General features: G+C 42.4%; 1 pseudogene; it reads right to left on the bottom strand.

The window, feature by feature from the left end:
• Window positions 1–6340: 6340 nt before the first annotated feature.
• On the bottom strand, window positions 6341–15635 carry LOC136437457 (type I iodothyronine deiodinase-like; annotated as a pseudogene).
• Between the last annotated feature and the right edge of the window lie 1840 nt (window positions 15636–17475).

Raw genomic sequence — 17475 nt, 5'->3', positions numbered from 1 at the left:
TATATATATATATATATATATATGTATATGTATATGTATATGTATATGTATATGTATATATATATATATATATATATATATATATATATATATATATATATATATATATATATATATATATATATATATATATATATATATATATATATATATATATATATATATATATATATATATATATATATATATATATATATATATATATATATATATGTATATATATATATATATATATATATATATATATATATATATATATATGATACAACGGTCACAATCTTCCCCACCGACCTCTGCTTGGAGAGTAGGAAATTGTACTAAACATTCTTCTGGGTTTGTATCTTATGACGCAGTGGGTCTTCTGGACCCAGGCAATATATATATTAGCTTGTTTCAGTCTAAGGGCGCCCCGCTACATTGAAACTGTTATCGTTATGATCGTATAGCAATCTAAAATACAACAATACTTTTACATCACTGGCACTGTTGAGCACCCCAGCACGGGAACTACTGTTTGGGTATGGCTTAAACTGTGGTGATCTTATGACAAACTGGAAGACACCAGTACACCACATCATACACCACTGACACCGGTTTCAAAAACCCTACACACAGGGACGTCGCTGAAAACTGTGGTGATCTCATCGTTCGTTAGACTGGTCCCAGTCTCTAGAGTCGGCTTAGTGGTGTTTTACCGGGCCAGTCAGTTTCTGATGGCCTTTCTACCTCTGGCTGCCATCCTACTTCCGCTATACCCTACTTCCGCTGCCATCCTCCTTTGCCGCCGACCCAAGATGGTGGCGAGCTAATTAATCCAAGGCCGTTAACAACACCCCGAGCGGGCTAAGCTGTCTGGGCGGGTGAGGGTCACTCACAGTACCGTAGAGATATCGGGGAGCCACCGAGGGTATGGATTCCAGGCTAATCTTTCGGTCATTCAAACCCGTGTAGTGTCAAGTGTTGACGTCATGACAGCCACACAACTTAAACTGGCATAGAAATTGAACTTGTCAAGAGACAGTCTTGCATAAAAGAGACTGAAATGTCTTTGTTCTCCTTGTAACTAAATGCAGTAACAAACACAGAGTTCCACGACCTCATATATATTCGCGAAATGCGAAATGATGTTAACCTTTTATAAAATAATAGTCTTTTTTTGCATATTCCTGCCCAGATGGGCTAAATGCACATATGACCACACGTGGTTTATAAGATATGTCATGTCCTGAAACAATATCTGTATATCTAGGCCAATATATTTATACATCTATGCAAAAAAGAATCCGTGAAATAGCGATTTAGTTGTATAAAACATTCATCTCTTCACCATATTATTGTATAATTGACATTTACGGCTCCATATTGTATCTCCTGTTGATATTATGTACCTCTGATAATATTACATAGATAGTGCTTTCTTATAGTTTGAAATGGAGCATTGTACAGCCTAGAACCTAACCATTGTATAGCATAGAACCTTCCTGTAGCTTTTTAGTAATTTGATATAAGTATCCAGTAGTATTTTATCTTTGCCTTACATTGTACCTGTTACAATCGTTGTGCAATAAACTTTGACTTGACTTGACTTATGCAAAACATGAATTGATAAGCAGCTACATTCTAACATTGAAAAACTAAAAGATAGACAAACTGAGAACTATTGCTAAACTAATGTTGATCACCTAGCAGTTTCTGTTGATACGAAAATCTTTATCTAAAGAAAAGGAATGCGTTTCTGCTACCATCTTTCTTATAGATACACGTCTTTACTTTTGTTTCGGGTAGTCTCTACCAGATATATTCCCTGGGTTGCTTGAAAAATGGGAAAAACTGGCTAAAAGACTTACCACAGGAGTTAGGGCGCGATCACATAATGTTACATCGTAGGTCGTCCTTCGATTTTGATGTCCTAGCATTTTCCAGCAGGCGGTGACGGAACCATGTAAGGGACTACAAGGATCTAAGACTGCTTATCGGTGACATGTCAGCTGAGTTGATTTCAAGATGATCACACCCTTGGAAGTTCGTCGGAAAATTCAAAAATCTTGTAATGAAATAAAAACAATTGCATTATTATTATTCTTTTATTCACCCTCGGTTTTCCCTGTTTTCAGGTTGCATGCGATCTGGTTGAAAAACAACAAAAATGATCATAGTCTAAGAACAAGGAACATTGCTAAACCAAACCACACAGTGACATTAAGCCCTAGCGTGATTGTTACATTTCCTCATTTGACTGGAGTATCGTCACTGTCTGAGCTTATAATCCATGAACAATGCAGCCAGCTTTGCCGGAACGTAGCAACAGTAATTACCTCAGGGAAGATGGCTTACGGGACGCGGAATTAAGGTCGAATGAAGAAAGCCCAAGGGGGGACAAGACCTAGTTAGATACATGTCATACATGTATATCGTATATTCATTTACCTGGAGTACATTTTGTCGATGTCACTAAAAGTAAGTGATGCCAGGAGATTAGGACTAGATAGATGTCAAGCATTGTGTGGTGTACAGGGTAGTGTCGAAGTCATAAATATCCGGCCATGGCCTCCCGACCTTCTCCAGACTATAGTTGGGAGTTAGTCGTGAGCCAGGTCGTCTCTGGTTGGGAGCTGGACCGTGAGTTTGTCTACTATATAGTCTTAAAAAGTCGTCTGCGCCAGCTGACTAGTATTCATTTTGACGAATAAAACTCGGGAAAGTAAAAAACAGGTATAGAATACTCAGACTAAGCCAGATACTTGGAGATAGCAATGCATTGCTATTCATGATCATCTGCCTCTATTGTGGCTCTAAAGCCCGTCAAACTAAACCCCTTTAAGTAGTTTTTTCAGCGTAGTTTAAGGTATTATGAGCATAGAGGGATGGCTATGGGGTGTCATTTAAAGGGTGGCTAAGCCTAAAGTTAGCCTACTATACTATGCTAGATATGCCCCAAAGTCAGGTCCGTCATAGTTAAGGGATCTTCTGCAATTTGCAACTTGCGACGTACTGAAGGCTACTCGCCAATGATTGCAATAATCGATATATTGTTAGGTCACAAAAGGTGACATCAGGTCCCGGTATTTCCCAACCAGAATGAATAGGACTTTTCAATCTGGCTTTCCTGAGGATGGATTTCGAGGCATTTTCCCAATTCAAAGCTCACAAACCCGCTTGATTCCCTCGAATTCGTCGAAATCCTTGAAACCCATCCTCAGGAAAGCCAGATCGAAAATCCCTATTCATTCTGGTTGAGAAATGCCGGAACCTGACGTCACCTAGCCTCCATAGCAGAAACTGCAAAACGGTTACAGTCTGGCTGATGGTTACGGGCTGGCTGCAAAAAGTGTATTATAAGCCCCCCCCCCCCCAAAAAAAATGCTCGGTAGAGCCTGCTAGGTAGGCTAACGTCACCTATATCTGTGGCCAGCAGTTGCGATTTTTAGCCACCGGTAGGTCTGCTTGGAGGTTAATTCATACATAAACAGACAAACAATGTATTGACTTATCAGTGTGCCTCCGATCCCCGTGGTTAAGCCCACTAAAACAACGCGTCTTTGTATCCTCGGATCGTTCCTTCATCCTTTAAGACCCCTTTCTCCTCAAGATGCATTGTAACTAATCCGCGTAAGCTCTCCTTCCCCGGTTGTGTTTCTTCTGCCCCAAGCAGTGTTTACATTTGGCAAATGCAGTAATCGGCAGTGTTGGCGTTGCGGCCGGACTCGAAATAGCCTGACCGCGACCACATTGGACAGGTGACCGCTATGGACTAATTCTTAATGCTTATGTCAATAAGGAAAATCCAAGGGACCGATAAAAAAATGGCCACTATGGCCAGGTTTGACTATATGTTGTTTTAGTTCGTTCCATTTCGTTCCATTTCGTTCCATTCCGTTTCATTTCGTCCATTTCGTTCCATTTCGCACTTTATGGGGACCGGTCTAATCCTATGACGATAGAAGGAGACACTGACTTTTTGGTGATGTGTGAAAAGGCTTTCCGCTAGTGCTGCGTACCTAAACGTAACATCAGGTACAGGTACAGGTTCCGGTACAAAGGTTTAGGTACAGGTCCGGACCTGTACCTGGACCTGAACAATTTGAAAAAAATAACGTGTTTTTCTGAACGTCTTCAATAATGACAAAAAACATAAATAAACTGTTTTCATCTTGTCAGTATCGTTATTCAAAGAACATACTAGGTTTCCTACCGCCAAATTCTCTTGACCTTGCTATCAAAACTCCCGGCCTGCCTGAATGATCTGTTGCATATTAGATACGCTGTTCCAAGGTGTCACTTTGGTCACGTTTGGTGTTGCATGAGGCTATGCGGTCAGGAGATCAGTCACAAAATAAGCACATACCTGGTGAAACTTTATATCGCTACAGTACCGGTACTTCATGATCCGGTATTTTGGACCTGTACCTAATCAGTTTTCACGGTACAGTACCGGTACACAGTACAGGTACGCAGCACTACTTTCCGCCTACTGTAAGTGGCATCGAATAGCCGAGTGGCTAGGCTAGCGGGCACGAGTTCGAGAGGTCACGGGTTCGACTCCTGGCGTTCCTGGCCAAACGTTGTGTCCTTGAGAAAGGCACTTTACACGACTTTCCTCATTCCGCCAAGGTGTAAAAATGGGTACCTGACATCGGTTGGGAAGGTTAAAGGCGGTGATAGGAAAAGGGATGGGCATTTCAATACCATACCCTAGGCACAGTGGATTAACGACCCACTGCCCCTATGGCCTCAAAAAGGCTAGGGGACTACCTTTACCTTTTATGAGTGGACTTGGCCTTGCTTAGATGTTATAGATGATTTTTCTTATAGATGTGAAGTGATGAATTAACTCCCATGAGATGTAAGAACCACATCGTCTATACAATCTTTCAAAACGCTGTACAAGGAAGTGGTTTGACCTCTAACCTCCAAACCTGTCGACCTGGCTTGGATAGCGACGGCCACGATTATGCGTAGCGATTTTGGAATTAGATTTGATGCACAAATTTGCTTTTGTCTTGACTTTCAATTCAATTCAATTTGTATTGAATTTTTATTGCCTTGTACACATTGTTTGCATGGATATACCCAGGGCCTCTCTAAAAAGCAGTGCCCAGCCACTGAGAGAGCTACCCTGGTAAAAGGTAACAGAAATCAATAGATTAATGTAAAATAGGGGGCATGGTGCTGTACTTCTTCCCATACGTTTAGAAGCTGTCAAGGAGAGCAGCATATTGCAATTGTAAGTAATGTCCTAAAAGGCAATCTATTATGACACTACCCCTCAAAAGACCACTCGAAGTATTCGACAAAGGAGTTTTAAACACAGTCATATACTAGACAGAATGAGACTTTTCAATCCAAACCCATTGTAATTGAACATTCTTTTATAGAGCTTCCTTGTTAGTACTTTTAATTGAGGGTGCGTTACTAGTGTTATCCTTTTAAAATGCCATCTCCCACCAAGAACTAAACTCTCTGTAGTCCTGAAACAAATAATTCATCATCTTTATCAGAGATTCACAAGAGTACGAGCTACTCGAGGTCATCACGGCTTGCACAACACGTTCCTCGTCAAAAATCTCGCGAGATCTCTCGTCAGAAATCTCGTGAGCTCTCTTGTTAGAAATCTCGCGAGAACAATAAACATGGTAACGTCTGCTCTGTCCGCCATCAATAATACATGTGTTTTCCTCAAGCAGTACGTAGATAAGAACAGCCTATTTTCCACAAATTCTAGACTTATCAGTCTGCAAAGCTGGTCAATCCTCACTATTGTTCATCTCAAACCAAAGTTCACAGCTGCACTGAAATGCAGAACGAAGTCAGTGTGAGTATTCAGGTGGTCTCGTTATCAGGTTCTCACCAGTGCTCTAAGGCGTTTCCGGTGAGACCATCATGCTCTCTCACCTTGTATCCACATTGACTTCTCTTCTCCCTATTGTTTATCTCAAATCAAATTTCACAGCTACACTGAAATACAGACTGAGAAGTCAGTGTGAGTATTCAGATGGTCTCGTTTTCAGGCTCTCACCAGTGCCCTATAAAGGCATTTCCGGTTAGACCATCATGCTCTCTCACCTTGTACCCACATTGACTTCTATTCTGCTTACATGCTGAATTGCCACACGATATCATCTGTACACGTCTGAATCACTAAATCGTTTCCAACCTAAATTACTGAACCTTTTTTCCAAATGTGTGTAAGTCTTTCTTGCGAATGGGTTGTTATGATAATCCTGTTAACTATACAAAATGTTTCTTCTGTTCTATTCAGAACGTTACATACGAGCATTTCAGACAACTATAGCTTATATGATTACTATGTAAGGATCATCTCTTAAACTACCTCCTTGTTGACAAAAAACTTACTGATTAACATCCATAAGGGTGCAGCAAACAGATACAGATGTTCCCAATTAATAGACTGAAGTTTACCATATATCATTGTTAAACAAAAACGATCGGGGGTATACGGATTCAGTTACGTTTGGGACCGCATCTTCCTTGCCGCTGCAACGCCACCATGCGGCCAGGAGTAGCAGAATTATTTACACCCTGATGATCTCTGTTAAGATTGACAGGTTGTACATATGTAAAAAGGACTTAACTTGTATTGCTATAAGATTGACTGGTTGTACATGTGTAGAAAGGGTTTAACTTGTATACAGATTTTTTTCTCATCTTAACTAAGGAATCTGTATCCACTTTATCCAGAAAATTTCTGGAGCCAGTCGCGAACTTCCTCCGGTTGGTATCCACCCGGGCCCGGGGCTCCCTTGTAAACACACACGCCGTCCAACACGATGTAAAACCTGCGAAGTAACATGACAGAAACAATCAACAATGAAATTTAACAACACACATAGATTCGAAAGATTATAAATCGATGACGGTTACGTTTGTTACTTATTCGGACCAACAAGTACACTAACGCCAGTAACGACTGTGTACCTAGATTTTTTTTTTTTTTAAATCCAGCTACAGGTAAAGGTACAGCTGTTTACACTCCCATTCCACTAGGGCGGCGACGCATTCGGAATTCAAGATCGGTCGCTCGGAATTGGCATCGACCGTTTAGGATGGCAACGACCGTTCTGAGAGATGGCAACGACCCTTCTAGAAGGCAACGACCGGAAATCTGCGGCGGTGCCCTCACTGTGACCGTGCTGCGATCTAAAATTTGTAAGAGCTCTCAACGAATTTCAAAGATAAAAAAATTTCTAACGCTTTGTGCGTTTTGCTGCCTTTTCAGTAATTTTGTATTTTGCATGATATTTCAATTATAAAGTCCAGGGTTACACAAATCAAATTTAGCTCGCGATGACGTCGCAGCGCGATCGCCGTCTAGTAGAATGGGGGCCTTAGGTACATAACTTTTTTTTTGTGTACAGGTCTGGCCTTGGATTTAACTCGCTTGGCCAGCAAACTTGTAACGTTAAGTTATGCAAGAAGCTAATAACTTTTGGTAAAGAAATTGGCAGCCGGACCTATTTCAATGACGCAGCTAGAACAGGTAGCTGTGCAATGGGAAAGGTGATTGATCTTTAGGTCATGTCTTGGGTAAACAGGAGAATGACCTTGGAATGCACAAGCCAATGTACTGCTTCAAAGGGTGACGGATGAAATGCATATACATCTCAGCCTTGTGTGCCATTTCCTAGCAGCCCGATCGCCGTCTAGTTGAATGCCGGTGTTCAGGGATTATCGGTCCCCCAGGAAAATCGGTCCCCAATCCATGGTGGGCGTGGCCTCAAAAGTACGAAGGCCCAGAGGGTCAAAGACATAAATATTATCCACAAACACTGTCTTTGATCTTGTGAGTTTGTCGACAATGTCGACAGTGTAGAATTGTTATGTTACAGCCTATGTTGTTGTGGGCCTTCGTACTTTTAGGCCACGCCCACCAGTCTCAAATGTGGACCAATGGCAGGAGGGGGACCGATTTTCCCGGGGGGACTGATAATCCCTGAACACCGGCTTTAGGTATTTTTGTACATGTATGAACTTGTATTCCACTCGTTCGGCCAAATTTGTACATGTAAGTAAGACCTTTCGGTTGTAACTACATTTATATTAACTACTTGTTACATTCTTAAATTGACAGATTTTCTATCTTTGAAAAATGGTATTCACTAGTATTTTTCATAGTTTGGTCTTGTCCAGATTCAGCCACGTATACACCAGTTGTTCCGGTCCGTTACAAGTACAAGATACACACCCCCACTGTGACGCATTTAGCACATATTGCCGAATGCCATGCTATGAGGTTCAAGGTTCATGCTATGACAATGGTGTTTGCTTATCAGACATATACACAAGTACCAACCGGTACGTAACGGAGAGCGACCCAATAATGATTAACCAGTGAAATATTCCCATTTTTAGCCTCATAGTCCTCTCGAGAGGGCAATATGTGCACCAGAAATTAATCAATACAGAATGTTATAAAAATTACAAGTCTTTTAGATATGGCACAGTGATTCTGATCAGTAGAATACTTCCGGTGAACTGTAGGGGATTTTTGTCATAAATTTCAGAACTAACTGTTAAGGAGACGGTGATTCGTCGTACGATTGTCGCGATCGCGGTACGATCGTAATCTGAGTAGTTTTTTGTGATAGTGACTAGTGGTGAATAGGTCGTACACGATTTAGCAGTCTTGTTACGGAAAATTCTGTCGTAGATCGTTGTAGGCGGTTGGTTCTGTCACAGCCTGTGAGCATTCCACGACATCAAATCCGTGCGACTGCCTTACGATCGCGTCCTAACTGTGAAACTCACCTGTCTGGCATGGCGGCGTAGGCGCGTACCGCCCCGTTGTCCATGGTGTCCACCAGGACAGTACAGGGGAGGTCGTGCAGGGCCAGCATCTCTGCCGCCGCCAGTCTCTCCTCCAGACTCCGGTGCTGCCCGATGTCCATGTTCCTGCTCATGACCCAGCCGTCCGTGGGGTGCGCCTCGGCCACGTACACCACCACGAAGTCAGCCACGGTGGCGAAGTCCAACATGATCCGCTTGACCATGTCCAACTTCGCCCGGAACGGTTGTCAGGTGTTGCTGCCGAAGCTGATGACCAGAGGGCGGGCCGCCCGGGCGAACTGGAGCAGCCGGCAGGAGCTCCCGTCCAGCCTGACGAGGGAGGAGTCGGTGGCCTTGCCTCCAGGGAACACCTCAGCCTCCAGGTTTAACAGCTCCGCCGAGATCCTTCCTCTCCATGAAGCAAAACTTGTCATCTCATAAACAAATTTTCCGTAGTCATCGGGAGTTTTGTAAACTCCAGGGAACATCTTCTTGGATCTTTTCTCCATTCGACATAGAATTTGTCGTCTGAGAGGCGGGATAAGCCATACTACCCTGACCAAGATAGACAAAACGAAGAAAAATGGCGCTCCTAAGACATAAAGAAGCAGGACCTTCACTGTCCCCGGCGCTCGTTTCAGGTAGGTGGAGGCCATTTTTACTGAGTGTCAAGTAACAAAGGTGAACCTTACCCTTGGTTTACATAGTGTCCGGGTCACTTACAAGTATACGTCCGCACGGTCGCACAGATGCCCGTGCGGGCATGTGAGTATCAAAGAGTTATGAAACGCCGTATTGCATCTTTTGACTGCGTGAAGTCACTATGATCGCCATAACAACCTGCTACTAATTTTCAAGCGTGGGTTAGGGTACGGTCATATTCGTCGGTCGATCGTCTTGCGATTGCAAACTGGGATATAGTCGTACATATCTCGTACAACATTCTGCCGTCTTTGTTACGAAAAATGCTGTCTTAGATCCTTGTCGGTGGTTATTTCTGTCGCAATTTTAAGATGCGCTGGACGGTATTATTAACATTGCATAAATGAAAATGTTCTCTTCTGTTTCATCGCTTCAATATCAGAGGTTAATAGAATAATGAGCTATACTCAAGGCTGTACAAACACATCCCCGTCGAAATCTCGCGAGACCCAAATCTCGCGATATCACGTCTGACCCGACTCCTGGCGTTCCTGGCCTGTGACCTTAGGAAAGGCATTTTACACATCTTTCCTTATTCCACCAAGGTGTAAAAATGAGTGCCTTACATCGGTTGGGAAGGTTGAAGTAGAGGGATGGGCATTTCAATACCATGCCCTAGACACAGTGGATCAACAACCCACTGCCTCTATGGCCTCAAAAAGGCTATGGGACTTCCTTTACCTTTTATGAGTGGACTTGGCCTTGCTGTGGTTATAGATGATTTTTCTTATAGATGTATGGAGATGAATTAACCCTCATTACATGTAAGAACCGGCTCGTCTATACAATCTTTTAAAACACTATACGAAAGAGGGGTCTGACCTCTGACCTCCAAACCTTGCGACCTGGCATGACGTTTAGTCTTCTCCCCATACTTTTGTAAGATGTCAAGGAGAGCAGTGTATTGCATTTGTTGATAATGTCCTAATTATTCGTAATCTATGAAATACCACTCTTAAGATTTCTGTATCTGTACTCGACAAATGAGTTCAACACAGCCATGTCGACAAAATGAGACTTTTAAATCCAGACTCGTTGTAATTCTCTTTTCTAGAATTTCTTTGTTAACGTAAGTAATTGTTGTAGAGTAATTGATGGTGTCTTATGTTATCCTTGTTAGATTCACTTTACTATAATTACACCAAGAATTATGCTCTCTGCATTCTTGCGCCAATAATTCAGCATTCATTGGAGGTGAATTAATCAAGTTTTAATAAAAAGAGCACGAGCTACTCGAACGTGGCTTGAAAAACAAACACGCCTCGCGTCAGAAGTCTCGCGAGATCTCTTGAAATATATCTCGCGAGATCTGATCTGTCCACCATCAAGGATATTTTCCTCAGACAGTGCGCAGATAAGGACGGCCTATCATCCACTGATGCTAAACTAATCACTCTGCAAAGCTGACATACATTCTCACTATCGTTCATTTCAGATCAAAGTTCACAGCTCAACTTAAATACAGAGAGAAGTCAGTGTGAGTATCCAGGTGGTCTCGTTCTCAGGTTCTCACCAGTGCCCCAAGGCATTTCCGGTGAGACCATCATGCTCTCTCACCTTGTACCCACATTGACTTCTCCCTACTTACTTATCTCAAATCAAAGTCCACAGATCGCACTGAAATACAGAACTAAGTCAGTGTGAGTACTCAGGTGGTATTGTTTTCAGGTTCTCACCTGTGCCCTAAGGCGTTTCCGGTGAGACCATCATGCTCTCTCACCTTGTACCCACATTGACTTCTCCCTATTGTTTACCTCAAATCAAAGTCCACAGTTCGAACTGAAATACAGAACGAAGTCTTTGTATCTTGGGGTCGTTTTTTTATCCTTTTTCATCCTTTTCCCTCCAGATGCAAATATCATCTTAGGTGTATCGCGAATTAAGCTCTGCTTTCTCGGTTGTGCTTCTTCTATCCTAGCAATGTTTACCTTGCCCGGGTGCCATTCTAGTTAGTTTACCGAAGCTATTATATCCTCTCCTCCGAAGTAGGATGGTGCCCAGGCCAATATATATCTGCGGCAAACCCAGTCTTAAAAATCCTGTCTCACTTCATTGGGGCTGATTCGCATGCTAAATTGTGATAAATCATAAACTCTTTAGTTATAACATGTATCATACAATCATACGAAATTTCTCTGCTGCAAAGTGCAACCTCACCATGTATCATCAAACCTGCCCAATGCGACTACCCGGGGACCGAGGAACAGCGGTCGTGTTAACGTTGGTCAGGTGGTCGCCTTGAAGGACAAATTATGAAATGACAAGTTATGATAGAATATCGATGGCTATTTGGTGAGGCGAGAAGCTGGTTCTAGTACGTGGTTTTGGCAACTTGTCCAAGATGTCTTACTGTAATATATTCTTATGAAGCGGAAAAAAAGAAGAAAATCACTCTCCACTCACAGAACCAACGCATTACAGAAAACGTGTGATATTTTGTCTTCTACTGCTTAAAAAGAAAATAACTAAAACCTTACAAGGTCATATTTAGAGTTAGCATTTAGTTCAGAGTTGTCAAATGTTACTTAGTATATTCTTCACCATTATTTGTTCGTCTTTTTTCCTGTTACGTGTAATTAGGCTTCGGGCAAGAATTTGCAATAAGCTATTATAAACTTATCATTTTTATGTATCAAGAGCAACACACACCCTTTATGTGTACCAACATGTATTTCTATATACTGTAGCACAGTGAAAAATTAACGGTAGTAATGTAACAATAGCCACGTGATGTTTATGTGCTTGTCTTTGTTGTCTCAAAATAAAGAATGACATCACACAGTCGTATTATAGCAGTGTCAGTGTATATTTCTTATTGGAAGTGATAAAGTGATAGGTTCCACAGCTGAACTGAAATACAGAATTAAGTCAAGGTTAGTATTCAGGTGGTCTCGTTTTCAGGCTCTCACCAGTGCCCTAAGGCGTTTCCGGTGAGACCATCATGCTCTCTCAACTTGTACCCACCTTGACTTCTATTCTGCTTACATGCTGAATTGCCACACGATATCATCTGTACACGTCTGAATTACTAAATCGTTTCTAACCTAAATTACTAAATCTTTTCCAAATATTTGTGTGTCTTTTTTGCGAATGTATTGTTATGATTATCCTGTTAACTACAAAGAATGTTTGTGTTGTTCTATTCAGAACGTTACATACGAGCATTTGAGACAACTACAGCTTATCTGATTACTACATAAGGATTACCGCTGGTTGACAAAAAAGTTATTGATAAACACCCATAAGGGTGTAGCAAACAGATACAGATGTTCCCAATGAATAGACTGAAGCTTACCATATATAATTGTTAAACAAAAACGATCGGGGGTATAGATTTGTTACGTTTGGGACCGCATCCTCCTTGCCACTGCAACGCCACCATGCGGCCAGGAGTAGCAGAATTATTTACACCCTGATGATCTCTGCTAAGATTGACTTGAATGGACTTAACTTGTATTGTTATAAGATTGACTGGTTGTACATGTGTAGAAAGGGTTTAACTTGTATACAGAATTGTTTTTTCATCTTAACTAAGGAATCTGTATCCACTTTATCCGGAGAATTTCTGGAGCCAGTCGCGAACTTCTTCTGGCTGGTATCCACCCGGGCCCGGGTCTCCCTTGTAAACACACACGCCGTCTAACAAGATGTACAACCTGCGGGCAACATGACAGAAACAATCATCAATAAAATTAAACAACACACATATATTTGAAAAATTATAAATCGATGAAAGTTACGTTTGTTACTTATTCGGATCAATAAGTACACTAACGCCAATAACGACTGTGTACCTAGATTAAATGAATCCAGCTACTGGTAAAGATACAGCTGTTCACACTCCCATTCCACTAGGGCGGAGACGTATTCGGAATTCAAGATCGGTCGCTCGGAATTGGCATCGACCGTTTAGGTCATTTTGTATTTTGCATGATATTTCAATTATAAAGTCCAGGGTTACACAAATCAAATTTAGCTCGCGGTGACGTCGCAGCGCTATCGCCGTCTAGTAGAATGGGGACCTTAGGTACATAACTTTTTTTTGTGTACAGGTCTGGACTTGGATTTAACTCGCTTGGCCAGGCAAACTTGTAACGTTAAGTTATGCAAGAAGTTCATAACTTTTTGTAATGAAATTGTCAGCCTGACCTGTTTCAAGCACACAGCTAATACAGGTAGCTGTGCAAAGGGAAAGGTGACTGATATGTCTAGGTCATGTCTTGGGTAAACAGGAGAATGACCTTGGAATGCACAAGCCAATTTACTGCTTCAAAGGGTAATGGAAGAAATGCATATACATTTCAGCCTTGTGTGCCATTTCCTAGCAGCCCGATCGCCGTCTAGTTGAATGCCGGTGTTCAGGGATTATCGGTCCCCCAGGAAAATCGGTCCCCAATCCATGGTGGGCGTGGCCTCAAAAGTACGAAGGCCCACAGGGTCAAAGACATAAATATTATCCACAAACAATGTCTTTGATCTTGAGAGTTTGTCGACAATGTCGACAGTGTAGAATTGTTATATTACAGCCCATGTTGTTGTGGGCCTTCGTACTTTTAGGCCACGCCCACCAGTCTAAAATGTGGACCAATGGCAGGAGGGGGACCGATTTTCCCGGGGGGAATGATAATCCCGGAACACCGACTTTACGTATTTTTGTACATGTATGAACTTGTATTCCACTCGTTCGGCCAAATTTGTACATGTAAGTTATACATGTTGCTAATAACTTTTCGGTTGTAACTACATTTATATTAACTACTTGTTACATTCTTAAATTGACAGATTTTCTATCTTTGAAAAATGGTATTCACTAGCATTTTTGATAGTTTGGTCTTGTCCAAAGACAGCTACGTATACACCAATTGCTCAGGTCCGTTACAAGTACAAGATACACACCCCCACTGTGACGCATATTGCCGAGTCATGCTATGAGATTCAAGGTTCATGCTATGACAATAGTGTTTGCTTATCAGACATATACACAAGTACCAACCGGTACGTAACGGAGAGCGACCCAATAATGATTAACCAGTGAAATATTCCCATTTTTAGCCTCATAGTTCTCTCGAGAGGGCAATATGTGCACCAGAAATTAATCAATACAGAATGTTATAAAAATTATAAGTCTTTTAGATATGGCACAGTGATTCTGATCAGTAGAATACTTCCGGTGAACTGTAGGGGATTTTTGTCATAAATTTCAGAACCAACTGTTAAGGAGACGGTGATTCGTCGTACGATTGTAGCGACCGCGGTACGATCGTAAACTGAGGAGTTTTTTGTGATAGTGACTAGTGGTGCATAGGTCGTACACGATTTAGCAGTCTTGTTACGGAAAATTCTGTCGTAGATCGTTGTAGGCGGTTGGTTCTGTCACAGCCTGTGAGCATTCTACGACATAAAATCCGTGCGACTGCCTTACGATCGCGTCCTAACTGTGAAAACTCACCTGTCTGGCATGGCGGCGTAGGCGCGTACGGCGGCGTTGTCCATGGTGTCCACCAGGACAGGACAGGGGATGTCGTGCAGAGCCAGCATCTCCGCCGCCGCCAGTCTCTCCTCCAGACACCGGTGCTGCCCGATGTCCATGCCCCTGCTCATGACCCAGCCGTCCGTGGGGTGCGCCTCGGCCACGTACACCACCACGAAGTCAGCCACGGCGGCGAAGTCCGACATGATCCGCTTGACCACGTCCAACTTCGCCCGGAACGGTTGTCAGGTGTTGCTGCCGAAGCTGATGACCAGAGGGCGGGCCGCCCGGGCGAACTGGAGCAGCCGGCAGGAGCTCCCGTCAAGCCTGACGAGGGAGGAGTCGGTGGCCTTGCCTCCCGGGAACACCTCAGCCCCCAGGTTTAACATCTCCTGGGAGATCCTTCCTCCCCATGAAGCAAAACTTGTCACCTCATAAACAAGTTTTCCGTAGTCATTGAAAACTCCAGGAAACTTCTTCTTGGATCTTTTCTCCATTCGACATAGAATTTGTCGTCTGAGAGGCGGGATAAGCCATGCTGCCCTGACCAAGATAGACAAAACGAAGAAAAATGGTGCTCCTAAGACATAAAGAAGCAGGACCTTCACTGTCCCCGGCGCTCGTTTCAGGTAGGTGGAGGCCATTTTTACTGAGTGTCAAGTAACAAAGGTGAACCTTACCATTGGTTTACATAGTGTCCGGGTCACGTACATGTAACGTCCGCACGGTCGCACGGATGCCCGTGCGGTCATGTGAGTATCAAAGAGTCATGAAACGCCGTATTGCATCTTTTGACTGCGTGAAGTCACTATGATCGCCCTAACAACCTGCTACTAATTTTCAAGCGTGGGTTAGGGTACGGTTATATTCGTCGGTCGATCGTCTTGCGATTGCAAACTGGGATATAGTCGTACATATCTCGTACAACATTCTGCCGTCTTTGTTACGGAAAATGCTGTCTTAACCCTATCCAGCTTTTTTGGTATATCTGGGACTGGGGGGGGGGGGGGGGGGGGGGGGCTGATTCGGCCCCCCCCTCATAATTTCTGAACGGTATGATGTATCATCACCAAATTTGTAGGGAGTGATATTCACGTAAAGTTTTATAATTCCTGTAATTTTGGTGACGTTATGACGTAATATGACGTAATTATGACGTCATCGATGTGATTTTATTGGCTAAATAGGGAATTCCCGTAATATCTAAAGGAATTAAACAAAACGGTTTGTATTATTCATTTTAAGGTATGCAAAGACATACAACGTCAATGGTACGTTGACGTCAAAATGACGTCATAGAATGGCGTCATGTGTTGTTAGTGATCCCTTGGGATCCGCCATCTTGGATCGGCCATTTTGAAATTTTTAAAAATCCTTTTTTCCACTTATGACCCCAAAGGACGCTGAAAATAGACTAAAAACGTTAATCTAAATGTTTCTGATAAAAAAAATGTCAGGTATTGACGATTTTAAGGGCGAAAAAGCCTGCTGATACCTGAAATAGTGATATAGTCCGCCATCTTGGATTTTGGCTGATTACGCCATCAAATTAGCATAAATTATGAATATTAAATCAGGAAAGTTACATCTAATTACATGTTATGTTATACATGAAGGAAAATTAGTGTAGTTGTGCAAGAAAACCCGAGAAATATCATTGTTTTCAAAATATTAATGATTTTTTGCATAAAATGCCAGTCAGAAACCCGTTGCCATGGCAACATGAAAAAATGATAAACTTAAACCATTATTATAAAATTGTTGCCAACAAAATTTTAGGAAAAGTCACCAAGTTTGGTTGTCCTAGCATACATCGTTCGGCAGTAATACGATGTAAAAGTTGGCGCGGGCACTTTTAGCCCCCCCCCCCCCCCCCACAGTCTGGATAGGGTTAAATCCTTGTCGGTGGTTATTTCTGTCGCAATTTTAAGATGCGCTGGACGGTATTATTAACATTGCATAAATGAAAATGTTCTCTTCTGTTTCATCGCTTCAATATCAGAGGCTAATAGAATAATGAGCTATACTCATGGCTGTACAAACACATCCCCGTCGAAATCTCGGGAGACCGAAATCTCGCGATATCACGTCTGACCCGTGTCCTCCCAAATTACGTTTTCCTGGCCAAGGTAGATGGGACGAAGAAAAATTGGGTCCCTACGATAAAAATTTAAAGAAGTAGAAACTTCTCGACCCATGGCACTCTTTTCAGGTAGACGGAGGCCATTTTACAGCGCCTGTAGTGACAAAGGTGAACTCATAAGATAGCCAAACTGTCAAATTCCTTAGCTCACTGGGAGAAATAACGCAAAACGCGCAACAAACTATCTAATGCAATTGAGCAAGCCAAGGTTGCCTATGAAGCTCATTTAGTGAATCAACTTTCTAATCCACTAACCTCTGAAAAAAAGTGGTGGCACATTGTGAAACATTTCTATAGACGTAAGAGTCACACAGCAATACCTCCCCTTATAGATGGTGCTTGGTTCGTTGTTGATTCACATGAAAAGGCCTGTCTT

Source organism: Branchiostoma lanceolatum, chromosome 6 (genome assembly GCF_035083965.1).
Source record: "Branchiostoma lanceolatum isolate klBraLanc5 chromosome 6, klBraLanc5.hap2, whole genome shotgun sequence".
NCBI lineage: Eukaryota > Metazoa > Chordata > Leptocardii > Amphioxiformes > Branchiostomatidae > Branchiostoma > Branchiostoma lanceolatum.
Note: the sequence above shows the minus strand (reverse complement) of the source record. Positions and strands in the feature narration are given on the sequence as shown.